Source organism: Apodemus sylvaticus, chromosome 13, assembly GCF_947179515.1.
Source record: "Apodemus sylvaticus chromosome 13, mApoSyl1.1, whole genome shotgun sequence".
In the NCBI taxonomy this organism is placed as follows: Eukaryota; Metazoa; Chordata; class Mammalia; order Rodentia; family Muridae; genus Apodemus; species Apodemus sylvaticus.
In genome coordinates, this window is record NC_067484.1 from 4,869,071 (window position 1) to 4,895,392 (window position 26,322).

Sequence of the window (26,322 nt, forward strand, 5' to 3'; positions counted from 1 at the left end):
CACAGCAGATGTTAACTCTACTCAGATTTAGACTACTGTTTCTATTTCATATTTACATCTTGAATGCAGGAAGCTGTGAAAACAGAAAAGGCAGAAAAATCAATTGTAATCAAAACATTTCTTATATATTAATAGACAAGTAAATTGTCTTTTCCCAAAAAAACATAACATCATTTGTGAGGGCAAAGGTTTTGTTTCTGGTGTATACATTCCAGTTGTTAAATTCTTATGGTTGGACTGTTACCCTCGCACTAGTAGGCAATCTTCTTTCTCCACAGGGAAAAAAAAAACTGTAATGGCTGTAGGGACTTTTCTAGCTCAATTTCTCTGTCTGGCATCTAAAATTAAAATCAAGTGGGGAGAAGTAGGACAGATCTGATGGTGTATATTATCCGTGCCACCCTCCGATGGCAGGTGAGTTGTGAAGTCAAAGGCTGCCTCCATTTAGAGACTGTTATGTGTGGCTCACAGTATTGTGGGGAACTACGCTTAGCTTTGTATTTTTATTTAGCAACTTACCCTGGAGCATTCGTAGAACAACAGAAGTTCTGACACAGGAATTTTGAGAAGAATGATCACAGTCCCTTTAGCTTTTGAGTGGTCATGGGGGCCTATCACAGAAAAAAAAACTTTTAAATTATGACTCCCTATAGAAACAGCTCAGGTGAGGCTTCCATTGACTGAAGACTTGAGTCATTCTCCTGGGCGATTCTTTTAACAAAGTGGGAACTGGAGCCTGTGATTGACTCAAGTGGTCTTGACAGTGAGGCGTCATACCATGTTAGTAGCGTTTACTATTTCTTCCTCAATCTGAATAACCAGAAACAGTTATCTCACAGAAGAGGACAAAATGTATACCTTTGTGATAACTTCTTAAGTGGTTGCAGAAGATCCCTGGAGTTTGTGTCTGTCTGTGTGTGTGTGTGTGTGTGTGTGTGTGTGTGTGTGTGTCTGTGTCTGTGTGAGTGTGTTGGGGGGGGGTGAGGCACACCTCTCAGCCTTATTTTACCTCTAGAGGATGCATAGACTTAAGTGGTTGGTGAGGTCCCTCCCAGCATGAGTATCCAGTCACTATAAGGATATGCACACATATGACTACTATGTGTGGGAAAGTAGCTCTGAAGAACGAATGTTCTGGTCTAGTAAGAACACAATAGGAACTTCTTTTCAAAGACAGGTTGTGGTATACAGTGAATATTTTGATTAAGAATATTAGTTTCGCTGGGCAGTGGTGGCGCACGCCTTTAATCCTAGCACTTGGGAGGCAGAGGCAGGCGGATTTCTGAGTTCAAAGCCAGCCTGGTCTACAGCGTGAGTTCCAGGACAGCCAGGGCTACACAGAAAAACCCTGTCTCGAAAAAACCAAAAAAAAAAAAAAAAAACCAAAAAAAAAAAACAAAAAAAAAGAATATTAGTTTCTCTGAAGCTTTAGCTGAAAGTACTCCAATAGCATGGTGTTCCACAAGTATCACAATGTACTCAATTATTTTTCTATAAAATTGTTTTTATAAATGCTGTGTTTTATGCAACTTGTGAGAATCAATCTCTATTTTAGAATAAAAAATTTCGACATTCATTGTATTCCATAAGTTTGGGTATTTTGTGCCTTCATTTTCACTGAATTCTAGAAAGTCTTTAATTTCTTCTTTATTTCTTTCCTGATCAAGAGATCCTTGAGTATAGATTCATTTAGTTGCCTGGCTTGTGTAGGCTTTTTGCTGTTTCTGTTGTTTAAAGTCCAGCTTTAAACCATGGAGGTCTGGTAAAATACGAAGTATTATTTCAATTTACTTGTATCTGTTGAGGCTTGCTTTGTGACCAACTATATGCTCAGTTTTGGTGAAGGATCCATGATGTACTGAGAAGAAGGTGTATTCTTCTGTGTTTGGGTGAATATTTTATAGGTGTCTATTAGGTCTATTTGGTTCATTATGTTGGTTAGTTACTTATTTCTCTGTTTAGTTTTTATCTGGATGACCTGTCAGTTGGTGACAGTGGGGTGTTGAAATCTCCCACTGTTAATGTGTGGAGTTCAATGTGCAATTTAAGCTTTAGCAATGTTTCTTTTACAAATGTGGGTACCATTGGCTTTGGGGTATATATGCTCAGAATTGAGAAATCATCCTGCTAGACTGTCCTTCGATGAGTATGAGGTTTCAGGTGTAATTCTGCTAGGTCTACCTTTGTATGTTACCTGATCTTTCCCCAGCCATATTTAATGTTCTTTCTCTGTTTTGTAGATTTTATTGTTTTGATTTTTATGTGGCAAGTGGACATTCTTTCCCAGTGCAATATATTGGTGTTCTTAAAATTTCTTATATCTTTATAGGCATCTCTTTATTTTGATCATTAAATTTTCTCTATATTTTTGTTGAAAAATATTTCCTGGGTCTTTGCCCTAAGAATTTTCTTCTTCTAATCTATTATTCATATGTTTGCTGTTTTATTAGTCTCACAGATTTCCTAGGTGTTTTGTGTCAGGAATTTTTAACACTTAACATTTTCTTTTACTGATAAATCAGTTTATTGTGTCTTTTCGTCTACATTTGAAATTCCGTCTTCCAACTCTTGTATTTTGTTGGTGATGCTTGTGTCTCTAGTTCCTGTTCAATTACCTAGATTTTCCATCTCCAGTATTCCTTCAATTTATATTTTATTTATCACTTCTATTTCCATATCCAGGTCTTGAGCAGTTTAATTCATCTTTTACCTGGTTGATTGTACTCTCTTGGATTTCCTTAAGGGAGTATTCATTTACTGTTTAAGGGCCACTATCATCTTCATATGATTAGATTTAAGGTAATTTATTTTGCCTCAGCTGTGTTAGAATGCTCATGACTTGCTGTAGTAGGATAGCTGGGCTCTGGTGGTGCCATATGGCCCTGGTTGTTTTTGATTATGTTCTTGAGCTACTGCCCTGTTCTCTTTGTTTGGGGTTATTATGATTTCTGAGTATTGCTTTGTTAGTTGTATGGATTTTGGATGTTTTCTCCCTTGTTTTCTGTTTCCCTCTCTGGTGTTCTGGCCTGAATGGCCTGTGCTTTTGGTGACCAGCAAATCTTCAGATCAAGTAGAGTGCCTTTGTTGGGAGTTTTATGCCTGCATTATCTCTGGTGTTTGGGTGTCACTGTGGCCTCTGTGGTTCAAAGTGTCTGTGAGGCCTCTGGGTTTCTAGAACAGCATGTCCTCCCATAAAGCAGAAGTCTTCTCCCAAAGTTGTAGACTGGCATATGGAGATTATGGGAAAGGGTAGAACTGTGGGTGGTTTGGAGGGCTGTGATCCCTAGGACACCCCTGGCCCATAGAAAAACAGCTGGAATGGGGTGTAGATTAGCTATTTGGTTATTTTTAAAATGTAGAATTTTTTTTTTAATTTTATGTGGATATCATTTTATGCATACAGTGCATTTTAATCATGTTAACCCTTTTGCTTGTCCTTCTAAATCTTCTAGATCTATGTTCACATTTGCAAAATTTCCTAGTTTTATATATTCTCTTTTTATAACCTGGCAAGGCAATTTTTAATTTCCATATAATCACAGGTGTGTAAGGTTTTTCCTGGTGCCTGGTTCACTTACTAGGAACCACATTCTTCTGGAAAGCTGCTTTCTCATGCCCAGATTCCATTGGAAACACTTAAACTTTATGAGAATAAATAATGCATCGTAGAAAATTAGCTTGTATTTCCTAAACAACACGTTGTAACTTGAAAAGATTTGGTCTGGCGCATACGTCTGAACATGTAGCCTCAAAAGAGAACCCATAGGAGAATTTTCTTTCATCAAAATTTCTCAGAAAACCACGTTTTAAGGAAATCCCGCATCGAGCGAAATTATCTTGTTTTTCCTAAACAACACGTTGCAACTCGAAAAGCTTTGGTGTTGCGTGTATGTCTAAGCGTGTAGTCTCAAAAGAGAACGCACCGGAGAGTTTTCTGTTGAAAGAATATGTAAGAATACCACGTTATAAGGAAATACAGTGTTGCAGAATAAAGACAAATATGTACGTATTGGAAACACTTAAACTTTACGAGAAGAAATAACGCATCGTACAAAATTAGCTTGTATTTCCTAAACAACACGTTGTAACTCGAAAAGATTTGGTGTGGCGTGTACGTCTAAATGTGTTGCCTCAAAAGAGAACCCACAGGAGAATTTTCTTTCGTCAAATTTTCTCAGAATACCACGTTTTATGGAAATCCCGCATCGTGCGAAATTATCTTGTTTTTCCTAAACAACACGTTGCAACTTGAAAAGCTTTGGTGTTGCGTGTATGTCTAAGCGTTTAGCCTCAAAAGAGAATGCACAGGAGAGTTTTCTCTCGAAAAAATATGTAAGAATACCACGTTATAAGGAAATACAGTGTTGCAGAGTAAAAACATGTACGTACTTATTGGAAACACTTAAGCTTTACGAGAAGAAATAACGCATCGTAAAAAATTATCTTGTATTTCCTAAACAACATATTGTAACTCGAAAAGATTTGGTGTTGCATGTATGTCTAAACGTGTAGCCTCAAAGGAGAACCCACAGGAGAATTTTCTTTCGTCAAAATTTCTGAGAAAACCACGTTTTAAGGAAATCCTGCATCGTACGAAATTGTCTTGTTTTTCCTAAACAACAGGTTGTAACTGGAAAAGCTTTGGTGTTGCGTGTTTGTCTAAGCATATAGCCTCAAAAGAGAATGCACAGGAGAGTTTTCTTTCGAAAGAATATGTAAGAATAACACGTTATAAGGAAATACAGTGTTGCAGAGTAAAGACAAATACGTAAGTATTGGAAACATTTAAGCTTTACGAGAAGAAATAACCCATCCTACAAAATTAGCTTGTATTTCCTAAGCAACACGTTGTAACTCGAAAAGATTTGGTGTTGCGTGTATGTCTAAACGTGTAGCCTCAAAAGAGAACCCACAGGAGAATTTTCTTTCGAAAAAATTTGTCAGAATACTATGTTTTAAGGAAATCCCGCATCGTGCGAAATTATCTCATTTTTCCTAAACAACACATTGTTACTCGAAAAGCTTTGGTGTTGCATGTATGTCTATGCGTGAAGCCTCAAAAGAGAACGCAAAGGAGCTGTTTCTCTGGAAAGAATATGTAAGAATACCACGTTATAAGGAAATACAATGTTGCAGAGTAAAGACAAATATGTACGTATTGGAAACACTTAAGCTTTATGAAAAGAAATAACGCATCCTACACAATTATCTTGTTTTTCCTAAACAACACGTTGTAACTCGAAAAGCTTTGGTGTTGCGTGTATGTCTAAGCGTGTAGCCTCAAAAGAGAACGCACAGGAGAGTTTTCTCTGGAAAGAATATGTAAGAATACCACGTTATAAGGAAATACAGTGTTGCAGAGTAAAGACAAATACGTACATATTGGAAACACTTAAGCTTTACGAAAAGAAATAACGCATCGTACAAAATTATCTTGTATTTCCTAAACAACACGTTGTAACTCGAAAAGATTTGGTGTTGCGTGTATGTCTAAGCGTGTAGCCTCAAAAGAGAATGCACAGGAGAGTTTTCTCTCCAAAGAATATGTAAGAATACCAAGTTATAAAGAAATACAGTTTTGCAGAGTAAAGACAAGTACGTACCTATTGGAAACACTTAAGCTTTAGGAGAAGAAATAACGCATCGTATAAAATTAGCTTGTATTTCCTAAACAACACATTGTAACTCGAAAAGATTTGGTGTTGCGTATATATCTAAATGTGTAGCCTCTAAAGAGAACCCACAGGAGAATTTTCTTTTGAAAAAATTTGTCAGAATACCTCGTTTTATGGAAATCCCGCATCGTGCGAAATTATCTTGTTTTTCCTAAACAACACGTTGTAATTCGAAAAGCTTTGGTGTTGCGTGTATGTCTAAGCATGTAGCCTCAAAAGAGAATGCACAGGAGAGTTTTATCTCAAAAGAATATGTAAGATAACACGTTATAGGGAAATACGGTGTTGCCGAGTAAAGACAAATAAGTACGTATTTTAAACACTTAAGCTTTACGAAAATAAATAACGCATCGTACAAAATTATCTTGTATTTCCTAAACAACACGTTGTAACTCGAAAAGATTTGGTGTTGCATGTATGTCTAAATGTGTAGCCTCAAAAGAGAACCCACAGGAGAATTTTCTTTCGAAAAAATTTTCAGAATACCACGTTTTAAGGAAATCCCGCATCGTGTGAAATTATCTTGTTTTTCCTAAACAACACATTGCAACTCGAAAAGCTTTGGTGTTGCGTGTATGTCTAAGCATGTAGCCTCAATAGAAAATGCACAGGAGAGTTTTCTCTCGAAATTATATGTAAGAATATCACGTTATTAGGAAATACAGTGTTGCAGAGTAAAGACAAATACGTACATATTGGAAACACTTAAGCTTTACGAGAAGAAATAATGCATCTCACAAAATTATCTTGTATTTCCTAAACAACATGTTGTAACTCGAAAAGATTTGGTGTTGCGTGTTTGTCTAAACGTTTAGCCTCAAAAGAGAACCCACAGGAGAATTTTCTTTCGAAAAAATTTTCAGAATACCACGTTTTAAGGAAATCCCGCATCGTGTGAAATTATCTTGTTTTTCCTAAACAACACATTGCAACTCGAAAAGCTTTGATGTTGCGTGTATGTCTAAGCATGTAGCCTCAATAGAAAATGCTCAGGAGAGTTTTCTCTCGAAATTATATGTAAGAATATCACGTTATTAGGAAATACAGTGTTGCAGAGTAAAGACAAATACGTACAAATTAGAAACACTTAAGCTTTACGAGAAGAAATAACGCATCGCACAAAATTATCTTGTATTTCCTAAACAACATGTTGTAACTCAAAAAGATTTGGTGTTGCGTGTTTGTCTAAACTTTTAGCCTCAAAAGAGAACCCACAGGAGAATTTTCTTTCAAAAAAATTTGTCAGAATACCACGTTTTAAGGAAATCCCACATCGTGCGAAATTATCTTGTTTTTCCTAAACAACACATTGTAACTCGGAAAGCTTTGGTGTTGCGTGTATGTCTAAGCGTGTAGCCTCAAAAGAGAACGCACAGGAGAGTTTTCTCTTGAAAGAATATGTAAGAATACCATGTTATAGGGAAATACGGTGTTGCAGAGTGAAGACAAATACGTACGTATTGGAAACACTTAAACTTTAAGAGAAGAAATAACGCATCGTACAAAATTATCTTGTATTTCCTAAACAACACATTGTAACTCGAAAGATTCGATGTTGCGTGTATGTCTAAACGTGTAGTCTCAAAAGAGAACCCACAGGAGAATTTTCTTTCGAGGAAATTTGTCAAAATACCACGTTTTAAGGAAATCCCGCATCGTGCGAAATTATCTCGTTTTTCCTAAACAACACGTTGTAACGCAAAAAGCTTTGGTTTTGCGTGTATGTCTAAGCGTGTAGCCTCAAAAGAGAACGCACAGGAGAGTTTTCTCTCGAAAGAATATGTAAGAATACCACGTTATAAGGAAATACAATGTTGCAGAGTAAAGACAAATACGTACGTATTGGAAACACTTAAACTTATAGGCACACATCTTATTTTTCTGTTTTATAATACCCCTATAGGTTTTATCCTACTTCATGGATAAAAAAATGAAGCTTGGAAAAAAAATGAGATGACTAAATTTGGCAAGACTAAGGACAATTGAAATGCAGACTTAGTCTTGACATATAATACCATATAATGTATATGGTCTTCTGTTCTCAGGAATTCCTTCTGCATCAGATTTCAGCAGAGAAGTATGCTGATGATGTTGTATTTAATCACAAGCTACAACATACAAAGCGCATCAGGATATGTCTAGATAAACTCATCAGGATATGGTTAGAATATAAGAGTCATTTGAGTTTGTAGGGAGAGAGAAAGAATGAGAATTTAGATGACTTTAACAACAGAACAGCTTTATTTAACCTGAGAATGATCTATCAGAGTCTGACACACCATGGTCAGATGTAGATGGTAGAATGTACCTGTTAATTCTAAGGAAGAAAATCCTTTTGGCAGAATATTAGAAAGTCTTTATAAATATGGAATGACTGTTTTTTGCCTGTCTGCTCCATGGTCCCCCCCCTTTTTTTAACCAGTTAGGAAGTCAGCTCACTGTAGCCTATGACTCAAATGTAAAGAAAAATATTCTAATTGTAAGCAGTTTTAATGTTGATTAGAAATCTATAAAGATTATTAGATTGGATCTTTAAAAAAAACTATAGTAGAAATGTAATAAAATTTTTGCAGTTGTTTGTTGATATATCACTTTATTAGTTACTTTTCTATTACTGTGAAAAAACACCATGACCAAGGCAATTTATAAAAGAAAGTGTTTAATTGGGCTTACAGTTCCAGAGGATTAGAATTTATAATGGTTGAATAAAGGCATGGTGGCAGGAACACCTGAAAATTTGACTCTTAAACAGCAAGCAAGAGACACAGTGCTAATCTCAATGCTCACTGCTGCTGACACATCTCCTCCATTAAGGCCATACCTCCTAATCCTTCCCAAACAGTTCTACAAACTGGGAACCAGGTATATGAACATGAGCTTATGAGGGCTGTTCTCATTCAAACCACCACTGGTATTTTTCCAATATTTATTTATTAATGAAGGTTGAGGAAATGATTGTTTGTGTAGTTACAGTAATTACAAAACACACCTCTTTTCTGTTTCTCAACACTATTACAGTAGATGTGTAGCAATTCCTGTGATAGAGTGGTAACATTATTTTGGTAAATCATAATTTACTTAAGGGAATCTACAGAATATTTAGATAAAAGGTTTTATCTGTTACCTTAATGGTTTAAAGAATTTGACATGTAGGTGCACTTCTGTAATTTCAATTCTAAGTTGAGGCAGGATTATAAATTCAATGCTAGCCTGGACTACATAGTGAGACTTTGCCTCAGAAAACCAGAAACTTGCAAAGATGGAAAGATAAAAAAAAAAAAAGATTCAAAGAGGATCTGCTGTAAAGATGGGACTCTAAGTTTGGGGTCATGATTTTTGCCTTTAACCCTAGTGCTGGGGCACTAGGGAGGCAGAGCAAGCTATCTAGGGACAGACAGTGAGACTTTGTCTAAAAAAACAAAATGTTTATTTTTATTATTACTATCATCATTGTTATTTGTTTGTTTGTTTATTATTGAGACAGGGTTTTTCTGCATAGCCCTGGCTGTCCTAGAACTTGTTATATAGACTAAGCTGGCCTGGATCTCAGAAATTCGCTCACTTACCTCTGCCTCCTAAGTGCTGAGATTAAAGGCATGTGCCACCACTGCCTGGCAGATATTTCTTAATATCTGTTATCTAGTCAGATTTCATATATTCAGTTAACTCATAAACATCTCTCACCTCTTTAATGTTTAGATTCTATAGAAAATTGCTTACAATCCCAGGTCTTGTCCTTATAATTTCTCACATGTAGCTTCTGCTAGTTATATTCATAACAGGGATTCTCTTAATGTGTTTCTCTGTGTGTTTTATATTTGACTCTTTTTGTTGTTGTTGTTGTTGTTTTGTTTTTTTTTTTTTTTGGTTTTTTTGAGACATGTTTCTTCCTGGTTGTCCTGGAACTCACTACTGTAGACAAGGCTGGCCTTGAACTCAGAAATCCGCCTGCCTCTGCCTCCCAAGTGCCAGGATTACAGGTGTGCACCACCACGCCCCATTTTATATTTGACTCTTACTATGAGCTTTGAACAGGTTCAGTTTTACTACATGAGATTACCTCAAAAATAATGACTTTTATCTTTTAAAGATTTATTTGACTTATTCATTTTACATAGAAATTTTAAAAAATGTAGAAAAAGTAATAAAGTGACATTTCTGAAACTTTTCAGCTTAATGTATTTTTATTTTTTAAGCCAGAGGACAATCTTGCTTTAAAAGAAAAACAAAACAAAACAAGACCCAAAAACCCAGAGAAGGCAAACTTTAAATTTCTGCAGCTTCTTAAAGTAGGAAGATAAAAAGGAGGAAGAAGAAGCTATGTTTTTGAGTTAGGAAAAGTTAAATTTGTTTGAGTAATTCAGAAAATTGGGCATGTTCAACTTAACCATACCCAGGGGCTCCATAAACAATCGCATAACTGGAGTTTTTTAGAGAGAGATGTTATTTGATAACATAATTAATATTTCAGTATTTGATAATAGAGTGCAAGGTTCTTCTACTTTCTTTGGTTTTCAAAATAATGTATTGCTTGCACAGAGTGGGCAAAGAATTGGATGTTGAGATGGCTCTGTGGAAAAGATATTGTTACCAAGCCTGCTGACCTGAGATTGATTCTTTACATGGTTGAAGAAGTATATCCCTCCCTCCCATCCTTTTTTCTCTGTAGCTTTGGCTGTCCTGGAACACATTCTATAGACCAGGCTAGCCTTGATCTCACAGATATCTGTCTGCCTCTGCCTCCTGAGTGTTGGCATTAAACCAGCTGTGGGATAAGACCCAAATCAAAATGACAAAATGGTTTACTAGCACCTAATTATAACAGCCATGGCTGGTTGGTTTTGTGTGTGTATGTTAGTTACTCATGTATTGAAATACATTTGTCTATCCTTCACGGTTATTATTCATACTAATACTCAACTCATAACATTTTTAGCCAGTGGGGCTTCTGTTAAGTTGGCTGTTGAGTTCTTTAAACAAGGCCACAGTACCAACTGATAGCTTTTGTTTTATTGAGTATTGAGAAGAGCCTAACACATTTATTTTTTCCTTATGCCTTAGACTTAGAATCTGTCATTTCTTCACAAAGCTCTGCTTCACTGTTATCTGTAAATTTGTATTCGAAGACCATATTGTGGATACTAGGAATGTTCATCATACTGAGATGACTGTTTCTCTGAACCTTTTCTGGTATATAAGCCTAGTTTTTAATAAACACTTTATGAATTTGTATTGATCCTAATAATTCATGTTTGTTCACTTTTCATATGCTCTCATCTTTTTAGAGACAGGCCTGACAGGATCTTCTTTTCCCACCCTCCAAAAGCTGAAATCAGAGAGTATACACTATTATGCTTACTCTTAGTTTTTGTGGATTCATGCCTCTCCCCCTGCCCCAAATTAGTTGATTGTTTCTCAGAGTGAGGTCTGATTCTATAGCCTGGGCTGCAAGGGACGATCCTATTTAAAACAACAGCAGCAATAACCACAACCATTATAGTGTCATATGTCTGTAGTCTTAGCAAAGAGGCTAAAGGGTAAGGCCAGCCAGCCTACATACAAATTTCAGGCCGACTAAGACAAAATCGTGTCTTACAAAAAAAAAAAAACCTGAAAAATCAACCAAATAAAACTACTTGATTGCGTGAATTTCATTTGCTCGTGGCTATGGCTACTGTAATTTTTCTATCTACAGAAACCTTAGAGAAACAATTTCCACTTGCACTTTTCCACCTTAAACTTGTTAGTGTTGTTCTAGTTATCTTTACTGCTTATGCTGAAGACGGTTTTGGCTCTCTTTTTTTGAACCCAATGGCCTTAATTGAGATAGCGTTTCCATGCTATAGAAGAGTGAACTTATCATTGTTGGCTATGTACTCTGTTAAACATATTAGCTTCTTTGTTTTCCTGCTTTCCTCTCTGGCAAAAACCCTGATATATTCTGAGGATGTCTCTCAGTGGTAGAAGACTTGCCTAGCGTATGCAAGGTCCAAAGTACAGTCTATAACTCTGCAAAGACAGCCCCTCTCCCAACATATACAACATATATGTGCTGTAGAAATTTAACATTAAGTAAGTTTCCCCCTTTCAAACAAGTATCTCATCTTGTGTTTCCTATTTTAATACATTTGTGTCATTTTAAGAACTAAGATGAGATATACTATGGTCAAATGTAATAAACAACATATATACAAATAATAGTAGATAAACATATCTATGTTCATAGTATTATACAACCATTAATCTTTTCTAGTTTCAAAACCATTTCACCACTTCATCAAGTATCTTCAGTATTTGTGTTATTTATAAGTATGTACCAACATGCCTAGCATGGTTTTTAAAGAATGACTGCTTTCTTTTTAACTATGTATACATTTGTGTCTGTATATGGGTTTGTGCATTTGAGGCCAGAAGATGGCATCATCTCCCCTAGAGCTGGAGTTACACCTAATATGGGTATTGGGAATCAAACTCAAGCTCTCTGCAACTGCTATATCATCTTTTTTTTTTCTTTTTCTTTTTTTCTTTTCCTCTCTTTTCCTTTCTTTCTTTCTTTTTCTTTTTTTTTTAAGATTTATTTATTTATTTTATGTATATGAGTACAATGTAATTGTCTTCAGATACCAGAAGAGGGCATCGGATCCTATAATAGGTGGTTGTGAGCCACCATGTGGTTGCTGGGAATTGAACTCAGGACATCTGGAAGAGCAGTCAGTGCTCTTAAATAATGAACCATCTCTCTAGCTCCCTGGTATATCATCTTTTAAGCTCTGAGCCATCTATCCAACTTCTTTTTTTTTTTTTTTTTTTGGTTTTTTGGTTTTTTGGTTTTTTGAGACAGGGTTTCTCTGTGTAGTTCTGGCTGTCCTGGAACTCACTCTGTAGACCAGGCTGGCCTCGAACTCAGAAATCCACCTGCCTCTGCCTCCCAAGTGCTGGGATCACAGGCGTGTGCCACCACACCCGGCTATCTATCCAACTTCTAAAACTGGTTTTTGAACATTTAAATCTCCCAAGCTCACCCTACTTTTTGAAAATGTATTAAGAACAAACACATTCCAATTCTTCCAAGGGTTATCATTGCTCCATGTATGAAGTTGAAACTTAATATGGCTAACAAAAGCCTTTACTTTCCAGTTTTTGCCATTTTGTCTTGTTTCATTTGTGCCTCTTTGTTCAGTATAGGCCCAGTTCTTCATTGTAGATATCCTATAAGTCTTTCTCTTTCCCTTTCTCCCTCCAAGGCAGGGTCTCATTATTAGTCACGGTCATTTTGCAACTTAACCCACCTCTACTTTCCATGTTCTGGAATAAAATGTGTGTGTCCCTCTGTGCTGCACACCCTTCCCCCTTTTTAAACTTTTGAGACTAGACATCACAATATAGACTTGGCTGGCCTTAGAGTTGTGGTGCTCTTCATGCCTTTTTTTTTTTTTTTTTTTTTTTTTTTTTTTAGCTATTAAAGATTGTTATGTGCCCTTCTTTTGTACTTCTTTAACCCCTATTCCTTGTACTACTTTTAGGGTACCTATTTCACATTGTCCTTACTTATATATTTTTCTGGAGCAATGAACCCATGATAGTCAAATGCTAGGTAATACAATACAGGCTGCAACTATAATGAATAGGATTTTTAACAGAAGTCAAGATTATTTGATAAATTATTTTTAAAAAGGTTTCAAAGATAGGAGGGTAGTTCTTGAGCTAGACCTCAAAGGAGCCATTCCCATCAACACTAAAGTGTGTATGCGTATTCTTTTTCAGTAGCTAGCAACATAGTAGTGATTCAGTGAAAGGTATATGATTATAAACATAATAAGTTTAAAATGCAAATCATATCTTAATGCTATTTTAAAATGCAGATTTTATCTGTTTGCTTTGCTTATTAGATTTATAAAATCTGTGTTCAAAATCCAAGAAAAGAAGTTCTTTGTGTTAAAATACAATTTAATTCTTTATTTTTATCATTTTGTTGTTGTTGTCTGCATGTTGTGAGGTACATTAATTACTTTATTGTTAGTTGGACAAAATAATTGATCAAAACAGCTTTAGGAAGAATTGTTTATGGTTCATTAATTATTTAGTTCATCATGCTTGGGAAGGTATGATAGCTGCAATGTGACAGCAGTAAAATGATGGGAGTGGGTATGAGTCTTGTATTCTGTTTCACAATCCTTTTAGAATAGTTCCAACCACATTCCAAATTAAACTGTTTTAGAAGCACCTTCAGACATGCACAAGAGGTGTGTCTCCCAAGTAATTTCAAATTCCAGTAGATTGACAAATAGCCCTATATGAAGTTGTAATTGTTGAACTAAAACCACCTTTGATTGCTCAAAGTTATGGAGTTAGTGCTTCCATAGTAACCAGCACACTGTTTGGCATTTTATAGTACTCTGTGTTGTATTATATTTGCTTTCATGATTTGTTGGCTTATCTTGATGATGGGCAAGTACTGTATGAGAATCATGTACTCATTTAGATTTCTGGCAAGTCCTTTCTGAACTGCTCTTAAACATGTTTTGTCCTTACTCACTGCCCAGTTTGAACCAGTCAGTCCTCAGCTCTCTTGACAAAATAATAACTTTTCTGGTGATTGTTGTGTATACTTACTATCATGATTCTTATCCTGCCTTCAAAGATGATAGTATATTAAAGTTATCAAATTATATAGTATACCTATTATATATAGTATACCTCTAATGTCAGTTACACTTACTTAAGGCTATTTGAAAAACTCATGCGATCTGCCCATTACAAAGACATCCTTATTTTATTAAGTCCATCTCTGTAAACTCTTAAGGTTATACTCTTCCTAACCTGTTGTTTGATGATCCTTTGTTGGCCTTTGTTTTTCTACCTTACTAGTTCCTTGTCTCTATTCTTAATTTTCTGCCCTCATCATCTATTCTTCATGGCAGAACACTGTTTAGAAGAGAAGAATCTTATGATACCATCACTATTTCTGTAGGCACCAGCTATTCTTAGAAAGCTATTCCTGTTGCATAGTTGAATGTACCTCAAGGCAATCAGACAGATGTTAATGTAAGTAAGAGTTGAAAAAACTCGGCAATTCTGATGTAAAAGTGCTTTTGGTTGTTTTTTAAGGATTTGTCTTAAAGGCTATAGAAAACTTGCCATTTCTGATTTGATTTGACTTTTGATTTTCTTTCAACTAAAATCTCTTGTGAGAATCAGCCTTATTTGCATTTTGATTGCCTCTCATAAAACCTACCCAGAATGCTAAGAGCTTTGGTTGAATCCCAAGGTAGATGTAGGAAGACAGAACAATTCCATCTGGATAGGTTAATATACCCATGGCTTCCTTGTTGTATGGAAATGTTATAGTTATGAAGCAGCATTTTAATAGTTTTTATAGTTTATAGCATATTTATGGTCATTCTTTAATTTACCTGTTGGAGAAAAACTGTTTTAAAGTTTTTATTGAAATTTTCTTTTTCCACAGAACTCAACAAAAATCCAATGGAAGGCTTTTCAGCAGGTTTAATAGACGACAATGATCTCTATCGTTGGGAAGTCCTTATTATTGGTCCTCCAGACACACTTTAGTAAGTATACTGGAACTGACATCTTCACTCCTTCAACTAAAATTAAAACTTAATTTTGAAAATTGAAAAAATTCTAAAGTAGCAAGCAAAATGGTTATAGCGAGTATCATTTCAATGATCATGTGCAGAGCCCTTGTGTTATGCTTGAAGCTCTAATGTCTAAAACATGTTTTTAAAAAGATAGCTTCAGAAATTTAAGCTATCTTGCTGCTGGAATAAATATGTTATGAAAAGCTTTTTCTAGTGAGGTTATATGTAACCCCCCCCCCCCACCACACACACACACACACACAGGGTTTTTCTGTGTAGCCCTGGCTGTCCTGCAACTTTCTCTGTAGACCAGACTGACCTCAGAATCAGAGATCTGCATGGTTCTGCCCCCTGAATCCTGGGATTTAAGATGTGTGCTGTGTGCTACTATTGCCTGACTGTAAATAATTTACACACACACACACATACACACATCTTCTATAATTTAGGATATTAATTATTGTAAGCTTGGAGGAGAAGAGAAAATTTCATCTCTAATTATATATTTATGTGTGCTTCTGTGAGATTATGTTCATGTGAATGAAGGTGCACTAGGAGGCCATAGCTGTTGGATCCCCTGGAGCTGGAGTAACACCTGATTATAAACTGTTTGATATGAGTATTAAGATCAAATTCAAGTCCTTTAGAGGTTCTTAACCTCTGAGCCATTGCTCCAGCCAAAAAAGAAAAAAGTCCTATGCAATTTAGAGAAATTTCTCAGTAGTTAAGAGTACTGAGGTCCTAGGTTCAATTCTCTATGGAAATGACTTTCCTTCTCATGTTTACCATGCCTTGACCCCAAAGGAAACACCATAATTAAGGATGACAGTTTTACTATATTTTTTACACCACTTTTTAAAAATAATTTATTTTCTTTTATGTTCATTAGTATTTTGACTTCATGTAGGTCTGTGTGAGGGTGTTTGATCTCCTGGAACTGGAATTATAGACAAGTGTGAGCTGCCATGTGGGCTCTGGGAATTGAACCCAGGTCCCCTGGGAGAGCAGCCAGTGCTCTTAACTGCTTAGCTACCTCTCCAGCCCCAGTTTTACTGTTCTTAATGCCTTATTTATTAAAGAATAAGACTGCAATTTTTTTCTTTTTAAAAACAGCTCCTTTTTATGTAATTAAATCAATTAATATCTATGTGTGTGGTGTTTTGCATGCATATATATGCACTGTGTTTGTCTGGTATCTGAGGAAGTGGATGGCATGGGAACCGCTAGAACTGTAGTTATAGATGGCTGTGACCTGTCCACCAATAGGTGCTGGGAATTGAACCTAGGGCCTCTGGAAGAACAGCCAGTACTCTTAGCTGATGAGACATCTCTCTGGCCCTGAGATTTTTACATAGAATGTATTCTGTATATCTGTGTTTTAAGACTTAAGGGAACTTTCAAGGTCTATTTTAATAATTTTATAACCTGGTCTTCACAGAGTATAGTTTATAAGACTATATTTTGTTAGTGTTAGGACATAAAATAACTTATTAACTGACTACCAGTTGTTGAAAATGAGGCCAATAAGCTAGATAGTGATAACAGATCTTTACATCTGCAGTTCTTTGGGACTGCACTTCCTTCTTGTAAGTCCTTCCCCCTAGCCCTCAAGTAGCTGTTTGAATATATATATATATATATATATATATATATATATATATATATATATATATTCAAAAAGTGAATATATATAAAAAGAAGGGCTGGTGAAGATGACTCAATAAATGTTTGCTATAGAAATGTGATGACAATTCCCAGAACCCATGTAAAAAAGTTTAATGTAGTAGCCTGTGTTTGTGATCCCAACACTCCTGTTGCAAGATGAGAGATAGAAATAGGAGAATTAACCCAGTTATCTTGGAGTAGACATTTGGCAGAAATGAGAGAAGCTCCCTCAAAAATAAGGTGGAAAAAGAGGGGAAAAGTTAAAGCAATGTGGGAGTTCATGTTTTACACAGTGGGCAAAGGGTGGTTCATGCTTTGTTATAGGTTTTAGCAGTCATTGTTGCTCATATGTTTCTGTTGTTTTGTTTTTGTTTTTGTTTTTGTTTTTGGATTTGGTTTTTTGAAACAGGGTTTCTCTGTGTAGCCCTAGCTGTCCTGGAACTCACTCTGTAGACCAGGCTGGCCTTGAACTCAGAAATCCGCCTGCCTCTGCCTCCCAAGTGCTGGAATTAAAGGCTTGCACCACCACCGCCCGGCTTCATATGTTTCTTTGAAAACAACATATGTTTCTTTGAAAATTGATATATTTGCATCCATCAGTTTTGCCAGTTGATTTAGGTGAATCTGGTCATGGCATGGCATTAGGATTCTTTCATAGCTGCCAGTAGCCACCGGAAACCAGTTTAGAGATAACTCCCTCACAATCACATTGCTATTTGAGGTAAATTTTATAAATTTGGCAAATCATACTATGTAAGTAACTGGTCTATGATCCTATCACAGTTCTGGTCTGTTCTTCATGTTTATTCTTCTGTGTTTAAAATAGTGTTTGGTTTTTTTTCCCTCCAGGCACAGTACCTCTAGGGGATACAGAGGAACATTCTGATGATAGGATTCCTTTACCCTTAGTGTAGCTATAAAATAATGAGAATTATTCTCCTAAACCAAGTTCTTATGGAACATTGTTTAGGAATCCAGGCTTAAAGCTTCAACTCTTAAGGGCTCACTGAATTTTTTATCCTTACATGCATTTGTGTCAAGTATTATTAGTTGATCAACAAACACATCACACACACTTCTGGGTTTTTAAAAGGTAGCTACTCGAGCATTTGGTGCAAACTTTTAATCCCAGCACCAGGCAGCAGGGCTACATAGTGATACCCTGTCTCATATAAAGTCCATATGGTAAGACCATTTTAGTTAACAGCTCATTCTTTTTATTAACACCCCATTTTACTGCCCCCCCCCCCCCGCGCGTGTGTGAGGCCAGGTTGGCTTCAAACTCAGAAATTTGCTGGCTTTTGTCTCTTGAGTTCAGGAATTAGAGGAAGGTATAACTACTGCCCAGCTTATTTTTATTATCTATAATTATGTGCTCATGTTGTAGAAATTTTAAATCCCAGTCCCGAGTTTCTACCCTCCTTTGATCATTCAGTTCCTGGATAAAAGACACACTCAAACTTTGTATTTGTAATAAGCCTTAATCAGCATTAAGAGCTGGGGAGATATCTATCCTCTATACTATTATTTCTGTTTCCCAGCCAATAGTCCTATTATATAATTTGCCATGTTTCTTCTCAGTTGCACTTAACTCTAACTGGCCATACAACATGGCCATTATTTCAAGATTAATCTAACTGGTGGCAGCTTCTCCTCCATTCACTTCCTTCTTTCCCTTTCTCAAGGTTTTCCTCTGACCTCCAGCCCTGGAATCCTAATCCCTGCCTATGTCTGTAGGCTGTGAGCATCTTTATTTACCAATCGGAAATAATTTGGGGTCAAGGTCACATAGCATCAATTGATTCTACTTTAGGACTCTCTGGTCTTTGGAGCAATGCTAATACTGGTCTTGAGGAACCAGTATTAGCACTAGAATACAAGCAATATCAAGCCAACCCAGTACATATACAGGTCTCTGTGTAGGTATGTGTATGTGAGTGGAGTTGCTTCTCAGAGGTTGAACTTGTAAGATCTCATTGGAACTGTGCTTGTAGTGGTTGTGAGACACCTGACTCCTCAAACAGATCAATGCTGTTAACTGCTGAACCATTTGCCATCTATTCAACTCTGGTTGGGGGTTATAAAATGTATTTCTCACTGTATGTTTCTAAAAGCATTGGCTGTTGGTTTGTAATGTGAATAGCAGACATGTTTGTGGCAACTTTGAATGTACTAATGAGACACTGGCCACTTTATCCAGTGCTTTTCTGAAATCTGTAACTTTTGTTTAGGGAAGAAGAGAACATGTGCCTGGGACAGGTCCTGAGAAAATAGCTAGAAAGGTGTCAGGACAAAGGACAGGGAAAGACTTTATAAATGGAAGTTTTTAAAAATGTTACTTGTTGGGGGAGATAGGTACTAGGACAATTTTATTAGAGTTTGAAAGAAAAACCCGAGATCTGGCAAACTAAATCTTAATAGCTTCTTAGTGGAGGACAACGGAGGAGAGAAGGAGAAGACCCTGCCATTTAAACTGTCCACATAAGAGGTTAGTTTACATGGCTGTGGTGGAGGGTGGGAGGGAGCTTAGAAAAAGAGTAAGGAAACACAAAATGTTGGGGAAAGGGCCAAGTGGTAAGGCAGTGGCTCTCAACCTGTGAGGCACAACCCCTTGTGGTGGTTGAATGACCCTTTCATAGAGGTCATATCAGATACCATCCTGCATATCATATTTACATTTATGATTCATAATGAAAGCAAAATTACAGTCATGAAGTAGCAGCAAAAAATTATTTTATTGTTGGAGGTCACCACAACATGAGGATTGCAACATTAGGAAGGTTAAGAACTACTGTGTTAGGGAAGTGTGCTTACAAAAGAAAGATAAAGGGCTGGAGAGATGGCTCAGCAGTTAAGAGCACTGACTGCTCTTCCAGAGGTCCTGAGTTCAATTCCCAGCAACTACATGGTGGTTCACAACCGTTGTTAATGGGATTTAATGCTCTTTTCTGGTGTGTCTGAAGATAGCTGCAATGTACTCATATATAAAATAAATAAACCTTAAAGGAAGGGGTGGATGGGGGAGCAGGGGGAGGGAAGAGGGCTTATGGGACTTTCGGGGAGTGGGGAGCCAGAAAAGGGGAAATCATTTGAAATGGAAATAAAAAATATATCGAATAAAAAAAAAAGATAAAGAAGACAAGGAAAAGCAGACAGACTTAAATGACATTTACAAGGCTGTTAATTCTAAGTACTTTATAGTATGTTCTTAAAAAGCACTTATTGACTTAAGTGCAAGGAAGTGATCTTGTAGTTATTTCAGTAATGTGAAGAGGATAGACTGATTGAAAATAAGTTGGCATGGATTTGAGTGGTATTTAAATCTCAGTGATAGTGGTCTGAGGTGTTAACTCAGAGAAAGTGTTATGCCAAAATTCTGTAAAAATATGGTATGCTGTTTTGTGATAGTATAACTAACCTTCACTTAATTACTAAAGGACACTCCACACTATTTACAGTCTGTGTAATCAGTGCCTAGTACATTTAAGTGTTACTTTAAGACTGATAGTTGCCAGGGCTGTTACCGAGAGAAACATCTTGAAAAACAAAACAAAAAGATTGATAGTTACTGAGTATTTATGTAGTGTGATGGCTTATATGCTTGTTCCAAGCAGTGGCACTATTAGGAGGTGTGGCCTTGTTGGAATAGGTGTGTCATTGTGGGTGTGAGCTTAAGACCTTCACCCTGGCTGCCTGGAAGTCAGTCCTACTAGCTGCCTTCAGATGAAGATATATAACTCTCAGCTTCTCCTGTACCAGTATCTGGATTCCTGCTTTAATGACAATGGACTAACCTCTAAACTATAAGCCAACCCCAATTAAATATTGCCTTTTATAAGAATTGCCTTGGTCGTGATGTCTGTTCACAGTAGTAAAACCCTAAGACATGTAGTTATTTTACCCATCTTCACCTAGCATAATGTTTTTAAAATCTGTATCCAATATTGAATTTTTCTAGTGCTGCCAAGAATAGATTTTCTTAGCCAGGTTTGGTGGTGCATGGCTTTAATCCCAGCATTTGGGAGGCAGAGACAAGCTGATCTTTGAATGTGAGGCCAGCCTAGTTTATAGAGAGAATTCTAGGACAGTCAGTGCTACAGAGAGAAACCCTATCTTGACCCAAACCACTTCCTCCAAGTAACTTTTCTTATGTGTATAACGTTTGGAAAGAAAGGACCAAGCTCTTTAGGCAAGTGCTGGACCACTGACAGACTCTGAACACCAAAATAGAGTTTTTTGTTTTTGTTTTTGTTTTGAAAAGGGGGTCTTGATATGTAGTTTGGGTTACTTTAAATTCAGTAGGCCTTCTGCCTCATACTTTCCAGTGCTAGATTATAGGCATGTGCCATACCCAGTTAAGACTTTTGTGATTTAATTTACAAAAATAACAAAAGGAGGTTTTGTGCCAGAAATATGACCTTGGTTTTCAAATGTTCAGCAGTTGGTTATATAATTCCTTAACATCATATTAATTGTTCCAATACTTTCTACCAATACTTTCTACATGGAGAAATATTTTTACTTCACTGCTACTTCAATGTCTTTTTTCTTCCCCATAGTCAAATCTTTTTATGTGTGAACAATAATAAATACAGTCTGTCTGTCTACTTTGTGATTTTTACCTATGAGTTTTTTAGTTCCTCTGTCCTAACTTGACACTGAAAGTTTGTATACTCACAGATTGGCTGCCACTAAGCCAGGTGGGGTTTTTTTAAATTTTTTAATTTATTAATTATTTTATTTATTTATTTATTTGTGCAAGGTGGTTTTTTGGGGGAGTGGGTAAAGTGAGGTAGGAGAGGAACAGGAAGATGATCCTTAGGTAAAGTAGAGGATAAGTGAATCCATTTAAAAAAACATTTGAGAACTAGCATAATTATTAGAAAAACATCTGCCTTAAAAATTTTTAGGGCAACACTATTAAGTAAATTTGACAATTACTTATTTAATTACACAATTTAGAGGGGTAGTAGCTATTTTTTAGCATAAGAATTCCAGTCAGATATTGTGAAGCTTTTGAATGAATTAAATCAACCAAAATGAAGTGACCTGGGAGAAATGAGGTGCAGATATTTTGTAGAGACTTTTCTAATAAACTTTTACATATATTCTTGGCTCTTTTATGGATTTCTAGCTTTCTCAAATTCTGTCTGTCTACTTATTTTCTACTCTAATTATAAAATGTTTATTTTTAAGACTAATTACTTTCTTTTTAATCCGTGATATCTGTGCTACATTTTATGTTCATCCCTACATGGGAAAAAGACAGCTTTTAAGAAAACTAAAAAGATTGTGTTCATGTGTCTGAATGAGTAATATAAACATCACATGGGTGCAGGTGCCCCTGGAGGCCTGAAGAAGGCACTGGATCCCTGAAATTGGAGGACCAGGCAGCTGTGAGCTGCCACATGCAGATGCTGAGAACTTAGCCTTTGCAAGAGTAGTAAGTGCTCTGTGTCATTCCTCCAGCCTTACATCATTCCTTTTTCATGGTTATGCTTTTATACTAGCTTTATTTTATTTTTTTTTTCACTTCTAGCTAATTTCTGATGTCTTATTATTTGGAGGCCGGGTCTCATGTATCCAAGACTAGCCTTCAGTACCTTGCTATATATTAGAGGACCTCTGTTCCTAGTTGTCTTTCTGCTAGTCTCCTCCCATTGCCTCAGAAACTAGTTTTATTCCTTTTTTAGAGACCTTTATTTGTATTATGTACCACCCTCTTTTAATCCCACACCCTTAAAATCAAGAGAAAAGATCTTTCTCAGGCTGATATGGTCTTTATTATTTGACTAGGCTGGCCTTGAACTTATGAGAATCACCTTGAGTTGCCAAGCATGCACAACCACACAGACTCTCCATATATAAATGTTAATTTTTTTTACCAAATTATTCCCTTCATTGTGCACTTTACCATTTTTCCATTTAATCTTTTATGAACTTTTTCTTACTGTTTTCATCAAGTGTGATTTTCTATTCAGACTGTGAGCCCTCAGCTTACCTCCTTGCTATTTGGAAATATTTGATATTAATAGCACACCCTAGCTCCCCACGTCCCCTTTAATGTTTACCCTGTGCATGCAGTGCCTATGGAGTCCAGAAGAGGGCAGCTGATAGCCTTGGAATTAGAGTTCCAGATGCTTGTCTCTGTGTGTGTTGGGAATTAAAGCCTGGTTTTCTGGAATATCAGCTAGTTCCCTCAACTGCTAAATAATCTCAAACATTTTTTAAGCAGAAAAAAGTAATAAAAACCAATATTTATAATTAAAATTTCAATCTGTACTGAAATGTGCAAAGCACAAAGTTAAAAGGATCCCATGTCTTATATCCTACAGTTAATAATTGTTACATGTAACGTGTTGTTCTTATTGTTATTATTGCTGTTATCATCATCATCATCATCATCATTTGATTTTGTTTTTGAGACAGGGTTTCACTATGTATCTTTGGCTGTCCTGGAACTCACTCTGGAAACCAGGCTGGCTTCCTACTCCTTTTTTCTTTTGAGATAGGATCTCTGCCATTTTTTCTTTCCTATATTCTTTTTAAAGATTAATTTATGTTTATGAATGCACTGTAGCTATTTTCACATATATTAGAGGACATCAGATCCCATTACAGATGGTTGTGAACCACCATGTGGAATTGAACTCAGGACCTCTGGAAGAGCAATCAATGAGTGCTCGAACTGCTGAACCATCTCTCCAGCCCCTCACTTTTTTTTAGTATACATATATAGCAATGTCTCTATTCATAATCCCGCACTACAATCCTCCAAGCTCATAACCACAGTGACTAGAGACTTCCCCCAAACTTGAAGGATGGAGAACAGCATTCTGTTGAGTGTTAACATTACACATGGGCTTAAACAGACCAGCAAATAGTCAGCAGGATTGGAACCTGTGATGGATAAAGGATTTCTAGTCTATTGCCTTAACCACTTGGCTGTGACCACAGCTGTGTTTCTATTTTTATGTCAGTGTACAAACATCTGTCCCCATCTTTTAAAAATTACTTGTTAGTGTGAGTGTGCATAATGTGTATGTGAGTATGTGCTCCACAGCATAGATAAAGAGGCCAGGTGACAAATTTGTAGAGTTTGTTCTTTCCATCCATCTTTAAGTAGGTTTTGGTGATAGAGCTCAGGTGTCGGGCTTGTGTATCAAATGCCTTTATTTCCTGAACCATCTTATCAGTCTAATACACACCTTTTAGAGATTGGGTCTTGCTGCATAGCCCAGGATGACCTTGAGCTAGATATCAGGTGCTAGAATTCCATGCGAATATCACCATTTAGTCATTTTTGCTTCCTAAGGCTGACTTGATTTCTTTTAGCTGTATGGACAGTTAATTGTGAGTTCCCATTTGGGTGCTGGGAATCAAACCTATATCCTCTGCAAGAATAAGTACTCTTAACAATTGAATAATTTCTGTAGTCTCCAGTTAGCATTCACATAATTTATCTGCTCAGGGATTGATATTCACAGTAGACTGGGTCTTCCCATGTCAGTCATCAGTCATGACAATCTTTCACAGACATTATCATAGGCAAATATGACCCAGAAAATTCTTTAATGGAAGTGTTCTCCTTTCAGGTGGTTCTAGGGTCAAGTAGATAATAAAAACTAACCAAGACACAAGCCATTTTCAGAGTGTTACTGGGTAGTACATTAGATAGTACAGACAGAGTATCAATATTGCAGCATTTCCATTCTGGAAAGTTAGTAGTATAAAACCTCTCTGGGAGACGTTTTTATTTATTACTGTCCTTCTAATGAAGTTTTAATATATGATGAAATGAACAAACGAGATAAATAGAAGTATGGCAATCTGATACCAGAAAGGGAAATCACAAAATATATGCCTAAACTTTAAGATGAGAAAGAGGTCTGGGTATGACCAGAGCATAGAAGAAAGATTATTTGAAACCAATATAGAAAATTCAGCAAATTGAATCATGTAGACAAGATTAAACTTCCTGAATTTCATTTGAAGACATATACTGAAAAGACTTTTACCATATCACCAATAATCTGATCTGGACATCTGTGTTTCCAAGTGTTCCTTTTAGTTTTACTAATTACCTGAGAGTTTAGCAAAGCAGAACTTATAGTAGTTTATTAAATTGTGTATTTGTATTTAGGAAACTAGTATTTTTGTCTACCTTTTTTGTTGGCTTATCATCTGTACCCTTTTATTTGTCTTACTGAGTACTTATAAAGAATAACTTAAATTCATGAACCTGGTTTTTCTTTTATTTTTTCAGTGAAGGTGGTGTTTTTAAGGCTTATCTCATTTTCCCAAAAGATTATCCCCTCTGGCTTCCTAAAATGAAATTCATTAGAGAGATTTGGCACCCAAATGGTAAGTTTTCTAATTTTATTTTCACATTTGCAAGTTTAATGATCTGTCACTAAAGATTTCACAACTATCTCAGTAAAAGTGCTTAGTGATTTTATGGTTTTTTTGTGCATATGGTCTTGTAATTGACTCTAAATACAAAGGTCCTTAGGTTCGTTCCTTCCTTCCTTCCTTCCTTCCTTCTTTCCTTCCCTCCCTTCCTTACTTCCTACCCTTCCTTTCTTCCTTTCCTTCCTTCCCTTTTCTTTCTTTTTTCTTAGTTTTCTGCTTTGTTTGGAGATGAGGAGTAGGAGGCTTGAGTTCCAGATCAGCATGGACCTGACTATGTAGCTAAAGTTTGCCTTGAACTTTTGGTAATCTTTGTGTCTTAAGTTGCCAATTGGTCGGCTTACAGGCAAGAGCCGCTACCACATTCTGGGAGTGTTTACCTAGCATGCACAAAATCTTAGATTTGATCTTCAACATTGCATAAAATGTATGTGGTGATGATGCAAACATGTACTCTTCTAGCTACATAACAAAGAAAATTGTAAAGGTGTATCCCAAAATCTTATAGATTGCAGAATTATTTATGTTAGCTAAAAAGTTATGGCTAAAAGTTAGCCATAATACTAGTGCCTATCAGTTGAGGAAAGTAAAAGCAAAATATTGCATATACATATAATGAAACGTGATTTGATTTATAAAAGTGTTTGGTATGATTTGGTAACAAAAAAGTGAAACCAGATGCCTTTGGTATCTGTCAGTGTCTGCCTTCACATGCATGGCCATATACAGGCATATGTTCATACATGGAAAATAAATAATTTTTTCAAATTAACAAACAGATGGAAGCAATCATTTAATAATTCCACTTATGAAATTTCAAGAATATGCAACTCTGAAGAGTATATTCATGGTTGTTTAGGACTGCTGGACAGCTTGAAGGGGAGAAGGGTCAATATAGATTATAAAAGAATTTGTGGGGGTGGTAATGACGACAAAAGTTCCTAAAAATGTGTGTGCTTTGGTTGTATAACTGA

At 36.3% G+C, this 26,322-nt stretch overlaps 1 pseudogene; it reads left to right on the plus strand.

Annotated features, from left to right (window-relative positions):
- The first annotated feature begins 407 nt into the window (after positions 1-407).
- Positions 408-26,322, plus strand: part of LOC127664143 (ubiquitin-conjugating enzyme E2 G1-like) — a 39,452-nt pseudogene continuing 13,537 nt past the window's right edge.